The sequence below is a fragment of the Anser anser genome, assembly GCF_964211835.1.
Source record: "Anser anser genome assembly, chromosome: Z".
Taxonomy (NCBI): domain Eukaryota; kingdom Metazoa; phylum Chordata; class Aves; order Anseriformes; family Anatidae; genus Anser; species Anser anser.
This window is the reverse complement of record NC_139723.1, coordinates 28,389,718-28,402,260: the sequence shown is the minus strand read 5'-3', so window position 1 is coordinate 28,402,260 and position 12,543 is coordinate 28,389,718. Positions and strand designations below refer to the sequence as shown.

At 34.2% G+C, this 12,543-nt stretch overlaps 1 protein-coding gene across 1 annotated transcript in view; it reads right to left on the bottom strand.

The window, feature by feature from the left end:
• Positions 1–12,543, bottom strand: part of MAN2A1 (mannosidase alpha class 2A member 1) — a 139,155-nt gene that overhangs the window by 57,626 nt on the left and 68,986 nt on the right. The gene's annotated exons all lie outside the window — the stretch shown is intronic.

Sequence of the window (12,543 nt, the reverse complement as noted above, 5' to 3'; positions counted from 1 at the left end):
TCAAGAATACCATTCGATTGACAGTTTTAATAGTGGCAAACTATCAAAAAAATAAGAAGAAAAAACCATGAAATCAAATTGTCAGTTAATTTTGAGTTTGGAAGTTCTGAAGTTCTTATGGAGTTATTGAATGCATTTTTGCAGAGATTGTCATGGATATCTGTCCAGTAATATTTTTTTACATATTCAAAGATCATTTTCTTCCAAATTTATGTTCAGAGAGGAAGCAAAAAACAGTAATACCCATACATGGAATAATTCAGCATCAGAAAAATATTATTTTCTTTTTTTTTTTTAAGAAAAAAAATAATATTTCCATGTCAAACAATACCATCAAACCATACAGAAATCTGAAGATAGGAATTTAGAATATTTCCTCTATAAATACAACTGGATGTATTTCCTTTATAAGTACAACACACACATATAGTATATATGTTACACTGATATGTGGGGAGGGACAGAGTGAAGATCCAGTATTTTCCAATATTAGGAAATATCCTAACCTTGACATTCCTAGTGAGCAACTGATGTTGCTAATAATGTAAGTAGTTACTACTCAGCACTTTTCACCTGATCAGAAACCTACCTATCCATAGTAAATATATATATATATATACATAAATGTACTACTCTGCAATCATTTATTATGTGAAATAGTTAAAATATCCAGCACTCAGTCAGCTCGTCAGCTCTTTCATGAAGAGGTAGAGAAACACTCTTCGTTTTATAATCGATATTATTTACCAAGTGTCAAAATAAAGTTTGTCAGAGGAAAAAAATATTTATCCTAATCAGGAAACGTTGCCTGCACGACAAACTGAGAATTAGGTATTGTGCTGATGCACTGGGAAAAGCACTTCTAAGTAGAGCTGTTCTCTCTTTAGATTGAGTTCTCTCACAAACATCAGGTAACGTTTCAGATCATTGGATGTTCTTGTATGCCTTAGAACACTCCACTTTTCTGGTTATTCCAGTTGGCCTAATAAAACACAACTTGTACAAAGCAGCCTATAACCTTACTTACCTGGTTTGCTTGTTTATAGGTTGGTTTGCTGCACCTCTGAAGAGTAACTTCAAGACAGAAAAGGCAAATCTAGCTATTAATAATAATAATAATGAAAGGTCGAGAAGCTTGCTTTTCATTGACCCCTTAGCCAGAATTAGAATTTAGTAGGACCACCTTTGACAAATGCTACAACTACTGCAGCTTCCAGAACTGTCTATACTGTTCTGCATCTCAAGCATCCATTTTGGTAACAAACAATTACACTTTTATTACTTAAAATTAAACATTTCTTCCAATTATTTCTTCCTTTCTTCCACTGCAGATAATAACACAATTGTTTTTCTTTGTAAGAAAGCTCTACGTAAAGTCTCATGTTTCCCATGATTAGTTTTTCATTTTTTTTTTTTGAACAGATTATACTCATACAACACTTCTGTTTGCTTTCTTCAGCTTATTACTCCTGCTTTCCTGCTAAGACTTCCCATACCTTCATATCATTACATTTTCCAAAACTAGATACCATAATTTTGCTGAAGCCTTCACCATTCTAAGTACAACATACTATTTTAGTTATATTTTACACAGAACATTTCCATTTAAATAATCCAAAGGCAAAATGGCCTCTGACACCATACAAATAAGGCTCTCTGAATCTGTGATATTCTGCAATACCCGGTCTTTTCCTGCTTCCCTAATGTCTAGTTGGTTAGTCCCCACATTATTTTCCATCTGATGTGTAATACTTCTATTGACCTGCTGAATTTCATTCTTTGACTATGAAGCACTAGCTCTAGTTTATTAAGATAGTGTTAAATTTTAATCCTATATAGATTGTTTATTCCCAGTACGATGACAAATTTTATATTTATTTAAATTCTATTCTATTAACATATGACTGATACAAATAGAAAGTATTTTGAAATTTCATGATCTGATCAAAAGAATTTATTGCTTACTTGTTTTTGGCCTCACTTTGCACAAAAAACTCCACCATCCTCAGATGGATGACTAAGGATACAACTTGAATCATATGTAATATCCAACATTTATAAATGAGAATCAGAATTATACTTAGTCAACCAGCAAGCCTGCTAGTCAAGTGAATGAAGGTAAAAATGCAAAAATGTGCTCACAAAAAACTGACCTGAAACTAAATAAATGTGTGGAATTAAAATATGATGCCAAGTTAAAGTCTGACTTTCTGCTTCACAGTTTTAACAAAAATGGAAGGGATCAAGCCTCCTTTATTATTCCTCTTTTGGTTAGCAGTTTGTTTTATGTTTGTTTTCCTTGTCTGTTTTGATCAGCACATTATGAAAATAAACATTCAGAAAAAAGCTATAGCGCATTAAGCTCAGAAACTACAGAGAAACTGTTTTAAACTGCATCAGCACATTCTAATTATATTACAATATTTAGTTTCAATAATTGCTACAGCTTTAATATACCCCTCCTTTGAGATAGAGTGGACGCTGAAACCATTAGCTTGCTGACTATACAATCCTAGACTTTAAATGAAATGTTAAAGTGTTTTGTGAGGAAAACCTTAGGATTGAAGGGCTGCAGACTAAGATACACTTTCAGAGGTAAACATGAAATTTAGGTCAGCACAAGTATGAGTGGTTTCATAAAAATTCAAGTTGACCAAGCAGTCTTACTCTGTATTGTCGGAGAAGAAAAAGACAAGTTCTCCATTAAAGGAGATTGTGATAGCTTCTCAAGGTGCTTTTCATTAACTGTATAAAGTCTAAGGATATACTTCAGCTTACGTAACTGGGTAAGCTAAATAACACCAATATAGTCCTCTACACCAAGTCCAGCTAAACTTCTTGTAAATTTAAGAATCTGAATTTGAGACTATCCTTATTGTCACAGATGTAACAAAAATTAATTTACATCTCAGCTACAACTCTTATAATCCAATTAAACTATTTATTATACAATAGAATGTCTTGAATATATATAATCAAATATTATCAAATATGAACAGATTGAACAGGACAAGGTGGAATGACAGGACAAGGAGGAATGGTTATAAACTAAAAGAGGGGAGATTTAGACAAAATGTTAGGAGGAAATTCTTCACTCTGCAGGTGGTGAGGCACTGGAACAGGTTGCCCAGAGAGGCTCTGGATGCCCAATCCTTGTAGGTGTTCAAGACCAGGTTAGACGAGGTCCTGAGCAACCTCATCTAGTGGGTGGCATCCTTGCCTATGGCAGGGGGGTTGGAGTTTGATGATCTTTAAGGTCCCTTCCAACCCGAGCCATTCTATGTTTCTATGATTAAGATTTTTACCTCTTCTTAAAATGAGACTTCTTTTCCAGTTTACAAAAAAAAAAAAAATCCTACAGAAGAATTAGCAGGAATCTAATCTCAATTTGGAATTATAGGTATAAAACAGAATGTGTTGTTTTCATAAGGTATGAAACAGAGGTGTAAGTAAAATATATAATCCACAAATCAACTTTCCATTATAGAATGAAACTGGTTACATCAAGAAATAAAGAGATACTAGCAATAAATTCAGTAGTATCACAGTAACTCAGTGGTGATTTGGTTAACACAAAACAGAATTATGCTATGACTATGGCCTCCTCTTTAAATGCTGTTAAATACTTACTTTAGGAATAAAACCATAATGTTAAAATTACATATTCTTTGTAAAAGCCATAAAGGCTGACAGTTCTGATTAACATACAAATAATTAAAAATGGTGATTTTGTGCTTAAAAAAAGATTCCATTATCTTATCTTGACATTTCAGATTTCTGTATTACTCCAGCAAGGCCTTCCTAATGACAAATCTAAAGTCATTTCTTCCACCATTAACGCAGGTAAGAGAACTCACATACCCATCAATTCTTTCTGTAACTGTACAGATATACTGTCATTATAACCATAGCTCATGCAAAAGGCAGAAAATTAAGTATGTTACAAGTATTTAATTCTTCTACTCTCACAGGGAATACAATCTTAGCATAGCTTTCTCAAGAACAAACTATTGGACACCCTCAGATAAACAGTGTTCACAGTAAACACAGACAGCAGCACAGTAAGAACTATAAATTTTGAGAACGCACACAAAAAAAAAGAAAAAAGCCACCAACACCAACCTAATACAAGACTTGTAAAATGTTATGTACCTACTACATATGCCAGATACATTCCTGTGACTTGGATGGATTCTAGCAGCACACATATCCTAATCTGGAGCACATAACTACTCTCCAATTAAGGATAAAAGGATCGAGTCCAAAGGCACTATTTTAAATTTTTCTTTTACCACAAAGTTGTGAGGTCTGAAGTCCAAGATGGGCTTGAAGCCCCCTGACTTTTTCAGCATCAGGAAGTGCCTTCACTAAAATCCTTTCCTTGTTCCTCTTGTAGTGCAGGCTTTATAAATCTGCATTTAGAAGGGAAAAAAAATCTGGTTCAGAAGAACAGAAAGACTTTTAAGTATGCCATATCACTTCAGTCTGTGCCTTGAGAGCCTTGGACTAACTGAACTATTGCCTCAAAGCAACTCCAATAAAAAGGCTGAAGGGGCCAGTGCCTGGAAATAGTAATAATAATAATTATAGTAATAATACACAAGTATACTAACATACTGAATCAGTGTGGCTTCTGCTTCCAACAGTTTCAACAAGTATATACACACAATCCAGATCTTTCAGTTGCATTCAATTCTTTACTAGCATATTCCTTCACAATGATCACGTTTTTTCAAAAACAAACCCAGTTTTTGTTTTGTATTTTTTTAGACACACCCATCCCTGGAAGGTTTAGTTAGACTGTTCTTTTTGCCTTTTGTATTACACTTCTATTAAGACTGTTTTCAACAGAATTTCGAAAAATTTTACCACCTAGTTGCAGGAGTTTTAATTTTAATGCTTAATGTTATTTTTTTAAACAACTTAAGCATCAAATACAAGTATCTGATGCAGACAACTTCACAATCTGATTGCACTATCACTACAATCCAAACAAAAATAGTTGAAATGCTGTATATTGAGCTAAAAATATTAAACTTGGGCAGTTTTGAGAAAGATACAACACTACAAAATGCATCACCTTATTTTCTGGTACATCTTTGGAACTGCAATTTCAAAAGACAGTCAGTAAACAAAACTATTTGTGACAGACTATCATTGGTTTATCAACAGTAATACAGACTGAAAACAAAAAAAAAGGTTTAATTTACAATAATTTTTATGTGTTGAAAATCTTATGATTAAATGTTTGGAATGTAACAATTTTTAGAGCTTGAACTCAGAGGCATGACAGTCAAAACTGAGTTTTGAAAAATAAAGATCAATTCCACAGAAAGCTTCTGAGTGCAACTAATTGCAAATCAAAGCTCCCTCTTTCTTCTTGATAAATAATAAAAATGTATAAACAACTCAAAAAAATGAATCTCAGTTTTCAGTTTTTAAGATCTAACCGTTACATCAAAACAGACCCTCATCTCTTAGCTTATTTCTTGTTTTGCTTTCAGAGTTCCCAAGTAAAACTTTTAATGAAATGCCAATGCCCTTACAGGTGCAAGAAGCCAGTTATGAGATAAACCTGCATATAATCAGCACAAGTAGTAGGAAACCTCAATACAGCAAACATGGAAATTTCTGAAAAACTGTTGTGACAATAAAGAGTGGGAATTAAGGCGTTGGTAGCTCATTTACACCCCTCTCCTATCTGTCAATGCAGAATTTGCGCCCTTTGGTCACAAAGGTAGTTGCACAGCCATATTCCACCTATGAAGCACAGTGGATGTACCCTGCTTTTGGTAATTTGTTCATTTCAAAATCAATGTTTTCAGTAGACTAATTTTTACACAAACATTTATTTCATGTTGTCCTGGTTCCAGTTAGGACAGAGTTAAGTAGCTCATAGTAGCTGGTAGGGTGCTATGTTTTGGATTAGGATGAGAAGAGCGCTGATAACATGCTGATGTTTTAATTGTTGCAGAGCAGTGTTTACACCAGGCCAAGGACTTTTCGGCTTCTTGCTCTGTCCTGCCAGCGAGCAGGCTGGGGGTGCAGCAGGAGCTGGGAGGGGACAGACCCAGGACAGCTGACCCAAACTGGCCAAAGGGGTATTCCATACCATCTGACGTCATGCTAAACAATATATAGGGGTGGCTGGCCGGGGTGGGGGGGCCGGCTGCTCGGGGATAGGCTGGGCATCGGTCAGCGGGTGGTGAGCAATTGCATTGTGCATCACTTGTTTTCTTACACATTATTATTGTTAATACTATTACCATTATCACTATTATTATTATTATTGTTATTATTATTTTCCTGTCTTAATAAACCGTCTTTATCTCAACTCACAGGCTTCACTTTCCCGTTTCTCTCCCCCCATCCCAGAGAGGGAGGGGGGAGGGTGAGCGAACGGCTGTGTGGTGTTTAGCTGCCAGCCGGGTTAAACCACAACACATGTCGACATCAACTGATGTTTCAAGACTCAGATGCCTGAGTTACGCTGTGTCATCCAAGCTTCTCTTTGCAACAGCTCTCCATTCATGAAAATCAAGAGGAAGAATACTTTTTAACTACACATTCAATTTAGTCAAAATGACCTTGAGTTTATAATGGACATAACCTTTTTTGAGCAGTTATAGATGATCTGAAATCTAGTAAACTGATCAGACACAATTGAGATTAACACTAAAAAATATTTCTAAAGAAATCATTAGGTTGTATTCAGCCTAAGCAGACAGGGTATTGGAAACCAAGGACGCAGCTCTTCACATATAATTTCAAAGGATTTTCTAACTTTTGTACTACTGTGCTAAGGAAAAAAAAAAAAAAAAAAAGCTCAATTAAGAGATGTTTCTTAAGAAAAGAAAGTTGTCTTGAGGCTTGATTGAATGACCACTCATTCATCCTGTTCACCACCACCCTTGCGGTTAACACCACAGAGGTACAAGCTTGTGCATACTTCTCCAGAGGTACAAGCTTGTGCATACTTCTCCCACTATTTCATCCAATTAAAAACTAAAATGGTGCTTTTTCCTGGGGAAGAAGTGTGCTTATAAATAACATATAAACTCCCACAAATAGTTTTGGCCTCATTTTAAATGCTATAGTAGTCTTTCTTGTTTTCTTTCACATTTCCCACCCCACCATTTACAGTTCAAAATATCTTTGTTTCAACTGTCTTTTTTCCCCCTGCTGTTTTAGTACATAACTAGAGATACGCATACATACATATGTATATATTCATATATCTTACCTCAAAAATCAGGCAAGCAAAATAGTTAATTAAAATGTCAAATGCTGGTAAAGAATTATGTCCCCGAAACTACACAGGACAACTGTTTAGATTAATTGTACCAACACAGGCAAAACAAACAAACAAAAAGAAACACAACAAAAAATCCACGACTGAAGCTGAAGATGCCAAACAAGACTATTAAAACATTACCCCAGTCCACGGTCAACTTCTTAGCTCAGAAAGACACTGCTCCTTTGCTGTGAAGCTTTAATCAATTGTTTGACATCATCAGGACAGCTTCCCTTTTTGGCATCTCACGCCCACCAGGTTTCCTCCTCAAGCAAATTATGTTTCCTGACATCTTATAACCAAATACAGTAACATACACAATGCCAAGCAGAGTTTTGTACATGCTTTCACCTTTGCACATATATCTTTTATCGTACATTACACAATTAAAGCTAATATCATAGCTTTAATTCTACATTATGATGCTGTGTTGAGAAAGCAGTGGGTACGCTTGTCAAGTGAATTCTTGAAAATGTAACCAGCTTACAAAAATTTAAAGGGAAATCAGAACCTTCATTCTCAAAAAAAAAAGATCAGGAAAGCTGAATACAACTTCTGTCAAAACCTGTTCCCAGATACTGAAGTAAGGATAATGTCACAGATTATTTAGACTACTCAATCTGGAAAATGAATCTTTCTGTCATGAATGGTATGTCTCTAAAATACTTGGTTCCTTCACAGATCTTTGAAGCAATCATTGATTACAGTGTAACCTGTTCAGAATTAATTCCCCAGAATTCACTCCTAGGTTAATCATATTGTGCCAAACATTTATACTAAAAAATCTAAGCTGGTATAGAGCACCAATTCAGGTATTTGACCATTTATCACATTCCTGTGTAATACTATCTCCAGGAAATGTCTGGGAATTCACACTGTCGACACTTTATCAACGGTGTCAGCCAAACTGGGTGGCAAGAGGTTACCCCCACCCTGAAGTCCAGTCAGTGCAAGTCTCTTGCCATTTGGGAAATATAACCTCTCGTAGACTATAACCTAGAATCAAGGATTATTTTTAAGGACAGGACTCTCACATAAATATGATGTGGTATCCAATTTCGTCAGCGCACAGACAGGCTCTGTCTCTTAGACATACTACAGAAATTGCTAATTTCAGAAAAGGACAAAAGCAGTTCTGCATATGGTTGGATATTACCTTGTGAAAGCTTTGTTTTCCAGCTGAAAGTTACAATTACAAAAAAAAAAAAGCGCAACTTCTCTTTCCTTATGCACTAAATAACTAAATAACAACATATGAAGTTCCCTGTACAGAAGTGCAGAACATGCCATTTATCATAAACAGCTTTAGTTTCAGTTATTTATTAAAAGAAAACACAAAATGAAGGACTGTCACAGATTTAAAAATGAATAAATACATAAAATTCTCCTTATCAAACTCGTCTCTCTATGCTCTAGAAAAAAAAAATGGTTTAAATTTTATCACCTTCCTTTGTCTTAGTTATCCCTGGATTCTCTTATCCTGGCATATGGTCCCTTAAGAAAAAAGAAACGGAACAACATAACCAGGAAGCCACTATGGGAATTCCCCACAATGAGCAGAGCTGGCCACAAATCTTAGAGCCAGCAGCTTTTTGCCAGCCTTGTATTAAATAAATAAATAAATGTCACTTGCTGTTCACAGGTCTTTATTTTAAACTTCGTAAGACAGAACAAAACTCTAACCTAGTCTAGTGGGGAAAAAAAGTCCATAAAAATTTAACAAAGCTGAAAACAATATACTGTCATGTCTTCCAAGAAGAAAGAAGAAGATAAGCTACGTTAAACACTAGGTCTTTTATAGAACCACAAACCAAGCATGAGAACATCATACAAGATGAGGCTGACCCCCAAACATTTTAGAACACATCACAAAACCTGAAAGATTTCACTCTCCTGATTTTGAAAGGCCTCTTAGTCAGAGCAAGCTCTTACTTTTTGTTTCCCTTTGAACCTCCATTTTAATTCTTACTCTCCAGTCTTCTTTTGCTCCTTGATAACAATATACTTACTAAAAAGCAGACATTCTTGATGCTCTAAGTCCATATTCTTTAAGGTGGCAAAAAGCAGTCCGAAAAACTTGTCAGTTTGCTAAATCTAAAAATCTTATATTGTTGAAATCCAGTTTTTCTAACAGCAGCGTCAGAATTAAAAAAAACAATAGCTACGCACCTCTTTCAAGTACGTGTTTTGTGTTTTTTTTTTCTTCTTTAAGATTCCTTTGTTTAAAGGGGATAGTATTGAATTAACAGCAGCAGCAAAGAATTTCAAGGTTTTTTTTCTACTGAATTCCCATTCAAGTAACATTTCTCACAGATCACTACTCTGGCAGCAATAATTGTATGAAGAATTACATAGTAAAGGGAATAGAGGGATATTGTCAAAATGTTGTTGCATTAATATTAATATTTAGGGTTTGTTAGTTGGGTTCTTTTTCCCCACTCATCAAGAAGTGAAAAGGAATTAAGTAGGCCTTAACTTCAGCACTCATCTATCAACCATAGGATGACTTGAAGCATTCCATGATGGCAGAGTTGCAGTAAGATTTTAAATACTTTACCTATTTCATTAAAATCAAAACAGTATCTTTTATAAAACATCCAGATTCAGAAAAAAAGATGGCGAAAGAGTATTACAGAGTAATGAGATGTATGGGTGGGGTGCAAAACAATACCAAATATAATAAAAGCAATACCTACTTTTGAACTAGCTTGAAAGACACTTCTCAGCTAAACAATAATCTGAACATACTTTGTAATAGAACACGGATCACTGAAAAATAGAACTTTGTCCTCTCTTCTTTTTTTCCATGTAAGCAGGTTGTACTATCTCTCCCATACTGTCCAATGAGTCTGTCATTTCCACTATTAAATACAACTTTCATAAGCAGTGAAAACTTAACAAAAAACTAAAAGGAAGGCTGAACAAGAGAGAGGCAAAAGCATATAACTAATTACTTTTCTGTTGAAAAGCAGATTTGAAAATGACAATATCATCTCTGTAGAAAAAAAGGAAAATGATTAATTAATCAGATTGAAAAGAAAATATTAGTGTACGAGCTTCCCATTAGTAGTCTGTTACTGTAAATTTATAGGTGATATGAATCAAAACGTTATAAGAACGATCAATTGAGAATACAGATATTTTTTTAAAAACTTGACAAGGAAATGCAGAACTACAAAAAGCCAAATATTCAGCCAATAAAAGAAAAGTAACACTTTGTTACAGTGACCTAACTTCTATACACAATAATGGTATATTAGAACACAGTAACAGAAAGAAATCTAGATATTTCACGCTACTGGCACGGACAATAAAGACTGTTGTGAATAGATAATAAGCATATAATAAAGTTTTGATGAGAAACAGATAATATTTTCCAATGGGCTGATGCCTCAAACTTCTAATTGAAAAATCAATTTATTTCAGAAATTTCAGTCTGGACTTTTAAACTTAAAAATCCTGAATAATAATTTATCAAGTTGTGTTTAAGATTCTACTGAAATAAACATCTCTACTGGTTACCTAGATAACTCACATGGATAGTCATGATACTCACATACCTTTAAACAAAAGTTATGAACTCAGCTAACATTGCACTTTTCACAATGGTAATAATGTTAGTGGAGCTTCAGAATGTAACCAGAGATAAAGTTAGAAAGCTAGAAAAACTAAGCTCATGTTTGTAATTGAAAATACCTGAACATACATAGATTTCAAAGAAAAACTTAACAACAGAGGAAACATGCGGTAATGTTTCCTTATGCATTGCTTTAAAGTGTTTCCAAACAGGAAGCACACAAGCAGGTTTTCAGGCAGCAGTATCAATATTCCCTTGCCTTCTTTCTCCTCCTCTTTACCACCATAGTTTTTATCTCTTTATTTTATAACCCATAACTGTGATTACACACTCTCTAGAACATTACCTTTATCTTATATGACTTATTGTATCTTCAGAATACCAGACAAGAGGTTTAAATCTGCAATTATTTACCAATGTTACCTTAGTAAGCTAAAACAAGTTCAGAGAACAGCAGCAAACGACTCCTAGGATAGTACTAATTTTAAAATAAAAAATTTTGACATGTATATCTACTTAAGGTACAACTACAAGGAAAAAAACAAATGCTTGAAATGCACCGACACCAAAAATTTTACTTAAGCATACTAAGTAGAGGCATAAACGGCACACTGGATGCAAACAAAAGACATATCAGGGTACAGAAGGGAAGTGGGGAATTTTTCAAAAGCTAAACCAGGCAAGGGAAATCAGAAGCATACAAGTTGTGGTCAAATGGCAAACAAAGTCTATGTTATAATTTGCTTCCAGTCAAGCAAGTGTTTATATACAATATATACCATATTCACCCAGAAAAAAAATATCTGGACAGATGCTGAAAAAGTTGAAAGATTTTAGTTAAATAAGTACCTAGGCACCTACATTTCTGATCATCTTGAACTAGCTTAAGATAATCTATCAGCACCTATTTAGCATCTATGCAGTCCAATAAGAGAATAAAACTCCTACTTTAAAAAAAAAGCATGTAAGTTTACATGACTGTCCTAGAGACAAGGTTGTATCAAAACTACAAATACGCACATATTATATACATTTAACTTTAAAGCACTGAAGACAGCATCCCCCAAAAGCTCACGAAGTCCAGCCTTTGCTCATTAAAGTTTGAACTTTTAAACAGCAGTAGTTATAAAAGCCAAACACCTTTATAAGTTAGGCAAGTAAGTCTTAGTTCTAGCAAGTGGCAAGCTAATAGAGAAATTAAATATTAACAACAGCAAAATAATATTCATTACTTTTTAAATGAATTTTAAATATTTTGCTGTATAACAACAAAAAAGCCTTATATTACTTGATTTATACAGCTCCAATATCTATAGATCTTATTCAGTTTAGTTGGGTGTGCCATCTTTTAATGAACGCTTAAGTTATTTCAGGTTGGATATTGAATATTCATAGGGATAACAAGACGCCACTTTCCACTGAATGTTCTAAAACTAAATAAAGAAGTACACATCCTTAATACAATAGAAATGTAAGTTAAGACAAAATTATATCATGATTTTTAGGTCTTAAAAAAATTAAAGTTTCTTTCATAATGTTAATTCAGCCATCTGTAATTATGTTCAATTAGTTTCCTTTTGCTGTTCTCAGTCATAATTAAGAATTAAGTATTAAGAATTAAGAATTAAGTATTAAGAATTACAGTGCTGCAGAAGCATATAGTAAACAGACT